Raw genomic sequence first — 7,665 nt, forward strand, 5'->3', positions numbered from 1 at the left:
GCCACCCTCATCTGTGGAATTATTTGCCACAGATGGCTGTGGAGGCCAAGTCACTGGATATATTTAAGGCAGAGATAGATAGATTTTTGCTTAGTATGGGTGTCTGAGGTTATGGGGAGAAGGCAGGAGAATGGAGTTAGGAGGGAGAGATAGATCAGCCACGATTGAATGGCAGAATAGGCTTTTGATGGGCCAAATGGCCTAATTCTACTCCTATTCCTTATGACCCTGTGGGGGAAATAGTTTTAATGGTATATTTGATATTGAAGAATATTTGTTTGAATTGCATTATGGTGGTGTGTTTTGTTTACAATTATTTTGTATCGTACATATCGTAAATTGTTGAATAAATTATTTTCGGTTGAACAAATAAATAAATAAAGAAATATATTTAGAAACATAGAAACATAGAAAATAGGTGCAGGAGTAGGCCATTCGGCCCTTCGAGCCTGCACCGCCATTCAATATGATCATGGCTGATCATCCAACTCAGTATCCTGTACCTGCCTTCTCTCCGTACCCCCTGATCCCTTTAGCCACAAGGGCCACATCTAACTCCCTCTTAAATATAGCCGATGAACTGGCCGCAACTACCTTCTGTGGCAGAGAATTCCACAGATTCACCACTCTCTGTGTAAAAAATTATTTTCTCATCTCGGTCCTAAAAGATTTCCCTCTTATCATTAAACTGTGTGACCCCTTGTTCTGGACTTCCCCAACATCGGGAACAATCTTCCTGCATCTAGCCTGTCCAACCCCTTAAGAATTTTGTAAGTTTCTATAAGATCCCCCCTCAATCTTCTAAATTCTAGCGATTACAAGCCGAGTCTATCCAGTCTTTCTTCATATTAAAGTCCTGACATCCCAGGAATCAGCCTGGTGAACCTTCTCTGTACTCCCTCCATGGCAAGAATGTCTTTCCTCAGATTAGGAGACCAAAACTGTACGCAATACTCCAGGTGTGGTCTCACCAAGACCCTGTACAACTGCAGTAGAACCTCCCTGCTCCTATACTCAAATCCTTTTGCTATGATTGCGGCCAGGCTTACCCGCGCTCAGTCGGAATTGCCCAGAGGACCCAAGACCCGGGTCCGTTACCGAGAGCCGGCCCCGTGCAACATGAGCCGCCTTTCCGAGATGCCCAGCGTGCCGTTCCGTGGCGCCGAGAGGCGCGTACCGTACACTCTGCACTTCCTTGCCCCCGTCTTCCGTCCCGACACACCATGGCGGTCCGTGTCACCACCTGACGGTGGGAGAGGTCCCCAGTGGAGTCCTCTCTACAGGCGAGTCCTCCTCCTTTACATCGGGGACCTGGGGTGGAGAGCGTTGCACAGAGCTGTGGTGTGTAACCAATATTTAAATCAGTTCACGGACTCGCCGGCCGCATGTACCATCTGTGGCGAGGAAGAGTCCATGTTCCATGTGTGTATATGGAGTGTGAGATGCTGCAGCCCCTGTACCAGTATGCCATTATTGTATATTAATGATATATTATATTAAGGGTTTCAGCAACTAAGTTACAGAGAAAAGTTGAACAAGTTGGTCTCTATTCTTTGGAGCGCAGAAGGTTAAGGGGGGACTTGATAGAGGTCTTTAAAATGATGAGAGGGATAGACAGAGTTGACGTGGACAAGGTTTTCCCACTGAGAGTAGGGAAGATTCAAACAAGAGGACATGACTTGAGAATTAAGGGACTGAAGTTTAGGGGTAACATGAGGGGGAACGTCTTTACTCAGAGAGTGGTGGCTGTGTGGAATGAGCTTCCAGTGAAGGTGATGGAGGCAGGTTCGTTTTTATCATTTAAAAATAAATTGGATAGTTATATGGACGGGAAAGGAATGGAGGGTTATGGTGTGAGTGCAGGTATATGGGACTAGGGGAGAATACGTGTTCGGCACGGACGAGAAGGGCCGAGATGGCCTGTTTCCGTGCTGTAATTGTTATATGGTTATTGCCTGATGCACTGTGATTACTGAATGTTTTTGTACCTTGTGTTACACCGCAATATGCATTTACTGAATAAAGTCCTGGGAAAGAGAAAATAAATGGGCAGGGAGAGGAGGAGAGGGCCGATCGGGGGGGGGGAGGGGGGTTGGGATCTCTGTGTCGGTCAGCTCCAGGGCCTGTCATAGTTGGCCATCAGCGGAACCAGGCAGCGAGTAGGCGATGGTCACATTATAATGATCGCCTGAGGTAATGTGAAAGTCTTTGTAACTCCTAAAGGGCCTGTCCCACCAGCATGCGACTGCATGCGGCAAGCGCAACCAAACCAGAAGCGTGGGCGAGCGAAGTTCGCGGGTGGCGTACGTCGTCGAGGCGGCGGCAGGCCATTGCCGCGAGGAATGTTTGAACACGGTCAGTTTTCCGGAGCCCTGCGCGATGTCGGGAGCAGCTCCGTACAACTCCATACGGCTCCGGCGATCGAAGTGGGACCGGCCCCGCGAGGCCGTACGGCTCAAGCCACCACGTTAGGCCGCGCTTGCCGCATGCAGTCGCATGCTGTGGGACAGTCCCTTAATACTGTAAATTGCAATGACTGAATGAATAAAGTCTTTGTTATGAAGTGGGGAACAAAAGCATTCAAGGGAGCAGGATAGCCATCTGGGACTGAGGGGCACTGCAGTGTGAATTGTCTGCAAGCTGGATCAGTCTGGTTTTGTCCTTTTGTAATTCTGTGATCATTTAATGCTTTGAAAGTTTGACGGCTTTCGTGTCAGAGTTTGATGATTCGGCTGGACGTGAATTTGAGAAAATTATTGCATTTGCTTCGACTTTGCTGAACGAGAGGAAGGGGATCATTTCCTCTTCCTCTTTTGAACATCTGGCCGTCCCTGGGGGGAGGGGGAGGAGAGAGGAGGCGGGGAGAGAGAGGAGGGGAGAGAGGGGGAGGGAGGGGAGGGGGAGGGGGGAGGGAGGGAGGGGGGAGAGGGAGGGGGTGAGGGAGAGGGGTGAGAGGGGATGAGGGGAGAGAGGAGAGGAGAGGGGAGAGGGGGAGGGGGAGGGGGAGGGAGAAAGGGGAGAGGGAGAGGGGGGGGGGGGGGGGAGGGGGAGAGGGAGAGGGAGAGGGAGAGGGAGAGGGAGGAGAGGGGAGAGGGAGAGGGAGAGGGAGAGCGAGAGGGAGAGGGAGAGAGAGGAGAGGGGGTGAGGAAGAGGGATGAGAAGGAGGGGGTGATGGAAAGGGGAGAGGAGGGAGGGGAGAGAGGGAGAGGGAGGGGGAGAGAGAGGGGGTGGGGGGGGGGGAGAGGAGAGGGAGAGGGAGAGGGAGAGGGAGGGGGAGCGGGTGAGGGAGATGGAGAGGGAGAGAGGGATGAGAGGGAGGGAGAGGACGAGGGAGGCGGAGGGGGAGGGAGAGGGAGAGAGGGAGAGAGAGAGGGAGGGGGGAGAGAGAAAGGGGGGGAGGAGAGAGGGGGGGGGAGGGGAGGGAGAGAGGGAGAGAGGGAGGGAGCGAGAGAGAGCACCATTCGGCCCTTCGACACAGCACCGCCATTCAATATGATCATGGCTGATCATCTAAAATCAGTACCCCGTTCCTGCTTTTTTCCCCTAAGGGCTAAAAGAGTCAAAATGGTGGGGCGCAGCACTGCCCCCTGCATGCCGACCAGGCCGCCTTCATTCCCCCTATAACACCGGCTCTGTCAGACTGCCCGCTCGCTTGCACCCAGCCCAACTCTCACCACCCACTGGCGACCCGACAGCCCGACCGATCCTCCACAGCATCCATCAGCCTACCGACAAGCCCGACTAACTGACTGACTGTCCGACCCTAACCCTAGCTGCACATTTGTTGTTTATCATTTTTATTTAACAGTTCACATTATTAACATTTATCAAGAAAAATCAATCGAGAAACAAAATGTTCAGCAAGGTGAGGATTACCTTTATTCCTTGGAAACCTTGTTATTGTTTTGATGTAATGAGGAGGCCGCCATGATCTCAGGGTCATAGAAACATAGAAACATAGAAAATAGGTGCAGGTGGAGGCCATTCGGCCCTTCGAGCCAGCACCGCCATTCATTGTAATCATGGCTGATTGTCCCCAATCAATAACCCATGCCTGCCTTCTCCCCATATCTCTTGACACCACTAGCCCCTAGAGCTCTATCTAACTCTCTCTTAAATCCATCCAGTGATTTGGCCTCCACTGCCCTCTGTGGCAGGGAATTCCATAAATTCACAACTCTCTGGGTGAAAAAGTTTTTTTCTCACCTCAGTCTTAAATGACCTCCCCCTTATTCTAAGACTGTGGCCCCTGGTTCTGGACTCGCCCAACATTGGGAACATTTTTCCTGCATCTAGCTTGTCCAGTCCTTTTATAATTTTATATGTTTCTATAAGATGCCCCCTCATCCTTCTAAACTCCAGTGAATACAAGCCTAGTCTTTTCAATCTTTCCTCATATGACAGTCCTCGCTGCCTCGCAACCATAAAACAAAGCGTGGGATTGGTCAATTTGCGTCCGACCTCAATGTCAAACGTGCATTGATTGGGCAATTAATACTCAGAAAATTTGAGGTTTTTCTCATCTGTATTACTAAAAGTCTGATCTTGACCACTTGCTGTTGTTCAGTATATTGATTTTAGGAAAAAAATGCTGCTACTTATGGCTGTGATTTTTGGTCATCTTACTCAGATCTTACTCACCCCTCCACTGCGCAGGACAAGAGGATTTTTCCCATCGATGAAAAATAAAAGAGCTATTAGTGTTTAAAAAAATGTTGAGATTCTCTCTCTTGAAGGCCACGCCCCTTCGAGAGGGACTATAAAACCCGGAAGTGTTGAGTGCCTCAGTCAGTCTCCGCAAGATGGGGGAGCAAGAGGGTCGCATCTCTCAGTCTAAGCTGTGAATAACACTGAACACATGTCTACTAAATTATGAGTGGTTTTACTGACTTGTCAGTGCCCTTAATATGATTTGAAAATATAGTTTGGAAATGCTAAAGCTGTGTTGCCTTTGGTTTGGATTAGCTAAAGCTGTGATGCCTAATTAAGAGAGTTGACGTGGAAAAGCTTTTCCCACTGAGATTAGGGAAGATTCAAACAAGGGGACATGACATGAGAATTAAGGGACTGAAGTTTAGGGGTAACATGAGGGGGAACTTCTTTACTCAGAGAGTGGTAGCTGTGTGGAATGAGCTTCCAGTGAAGGTGGTGGAGGCAGGTTCGTTTTTATCATTTAAAAATAAATTGGATAGTTATATGGATGGGAAGGGAATGGAGGGTTATGGTCTGAGCGCAGGTATATGGGACTAGGGGAGATTATGTGTTCGGCACGGACTAGAAGGGTCGAGATGGCCTGTTTCCGTGCTGTAATTGTTATATGGTATATGGTTATATGGTTAAAGTTGCCTTGCCTAATTTAAGTTGCCTTGCCTAATTTAAGTTGCCTTGCCTAATTAACGTTGCCTTGCCTAATTAACGTTGCCTTGCCTAATTAACGTTGCCTTGCCTAATTAACGTTGCCTTGCCTAATTAACGTTACCTTCTATATAATTAAAAGTCTAATCTTGACCACTTCCCGTTTGCGCTTTATATTGATTTTTAAAAAAAACACTACCACGTACGGCTGTGATTTTTGGCCATCTTACTCAGAGTCCCCCTCACCTCATCAGGTGCCAAGGATTTATCCCATCGATGAAAATTAAAGGAGTTATAGTGTTTAAAAATGTTGAGATTCTATCTCCTGTCAATCACGCCATGAAGGCCACCCCCTTCTGGTGGGAGGTGGAGGGACTATAAAACCCAGAAGTGTGTGCGTGACTCAGTCTCTGCTAGATGGTGGAGGGAGAGGTCATTACTCGCTGACTCTAGTGGCCTTGCACCCTGCTTGAAATGGTATGAAACTGCACTTGAATTTGGTGGCCTTGCACCCTGCTGGAAGTGGTAAGAAACTGCACTTGAATTTGATGGCCTTGCAACTTGCTTGAAATGCAATTTCAAGGAATAGTCGTGAGTCAACTGCCAGCTCACCAGCCGTGAGTGAGTGAGCGTCCAGCACAACAGGCTTGAGTGACTGAGCCGCCAGCCCAAGAATCCATTCAGCCCACAATGTTCATACTAGCCCTCTGAAAACCAGTCCCACAACACCCATACTAGCACTCCAGAAAGCGCAATAATAAAATAGTATTTTGCAGTTCAGAGCTCGGAGCTTATTTGTTGTTGTGTTTAATAGCCTGATGGCTGTTCCTGAACTTGGACGTTACAATTTTCAGGTTCCTGCACCTTCTTCCTGATGGCAATAGTGAAATGAGTGTGGCCAGGATGGTGTGTGGGTCCTTGATGATGTTGGCTGCCTTTTTGAGGTAGCGACTACAATAGATCCCTTCGATGGTGAGGAGGTCAGAGCCATTGATGGACTGGGCAGTGGTCACAACTTTTTGTAGTCTTTTCGCTCCTGGACGCTCAAGACAGTGATATAGAGAGAGATAGAACAATGAATGAAAAATTCACCCAAAAAAAGGTATCGATGATAAAGGACAATGTTTGCTAGGTGAGAATGAGAAGATGGTGCTACTTGCGTGGGGGAGCGATGGCGAGAGAGGGAATGCCGGGGTTACTTGAAGTTAGAGAAATCAATATTCATACCCCTGGATTGTAAGCTGCCCAAGCGAAATATGAGATGCTGATTGTCCAATTTGCAATTAACTTCACTCTGACAATGGAGGTGGCCCAGGACAGAAAGGTCAGTGTGGGAATGAGAAGGGGAATTAAAGTGTTTCACAACCAGGAGATCAGGTAGGTCCAGGCGGACTAAGCGAAGATTTAAGAGGGAGTTAGATGTGGCCCTTGTGACTAAAGGGATCAGGGGGTATGGAGAGAAGGCAGGTACAGGATACCGAGTTGGATGATCAGCCATGATCATATTGAATGGCGGTGCAGGCTCGAAGGGCCGAATGGCCTACTCCTGCACCTATTTTCTATGTTTCTATGTTTCTATGTTCATGAAACGATCGCCCAGACTACATTGGGTCTCGAATATGTATTGAGTATAAGTATTTGAGTATAAGAGCAGGGAGGTTCTACTGCAGTTGTATAGGGTCTTGGTGAGACCACACCTGGAGTATTGCGTACAGTTTTGGTCTCCTAATCTGAGGAAAGACATCCTTGCCATAGAGGGAGTACGGAGAAGGTTCACCAGTCTGATTCCTGGGATGGCAGGACTTTCATATGAAGAAAGACTGGATAGACTCGGCTTGTACTCGCTAGAATTCAGAAGATTGAGGGGGGATCTTATAGAAACTTACAAAATTCTTAAGGGGTTGGACAGGCTAGATGAATGAAGATTGTTCCCGATGTTGGGGAAGTCCAGAACAAGGGGTCACAGTTTAAGGATAAGGGGGAAATCTTCTAGGACCGAGATGAGAAAAACATTTTTTTGCACAGAGAGTAGTGAATCTGTGGAACTCTCTGCCACAGAAGGTAGTTGAGGCCACAGTTCGTTGGCTATATTTAAGAGGGAGTTAGATGTGGCCCGTGTGGCTAAAGGGATCAGGGGGTATGGAGAGAAGGCAGGTACAGGATACTGAGTTGGATGATCAGCCATGATCATATTGAATGGAGGTGCAGGCTCGAAGGGCCGAATGGCCTACTCCTGCACATATTTTCTATGTTTCTATGTATAAGAGTCCACATCTTGAAACTGTTCTGTTTGTTCTGTGTGTTGGGTAT

The sequence above is a fragment of the Leucoraja erinacea genome, unplaced genomic scaffold (assembly GCF_028641065.1).
Source record: "Leucoraja erinacea ecotype New England unplaced genomic scaffold, Leri_hhj_1 Leri_267S, whole genome shotgun sequence".
NCBI lineage: Eukaryota > Metazoa > Chordata > Chondrichthyes > Rajiformes > Rajidae > Leucoraja > Leucoraja erinaceus.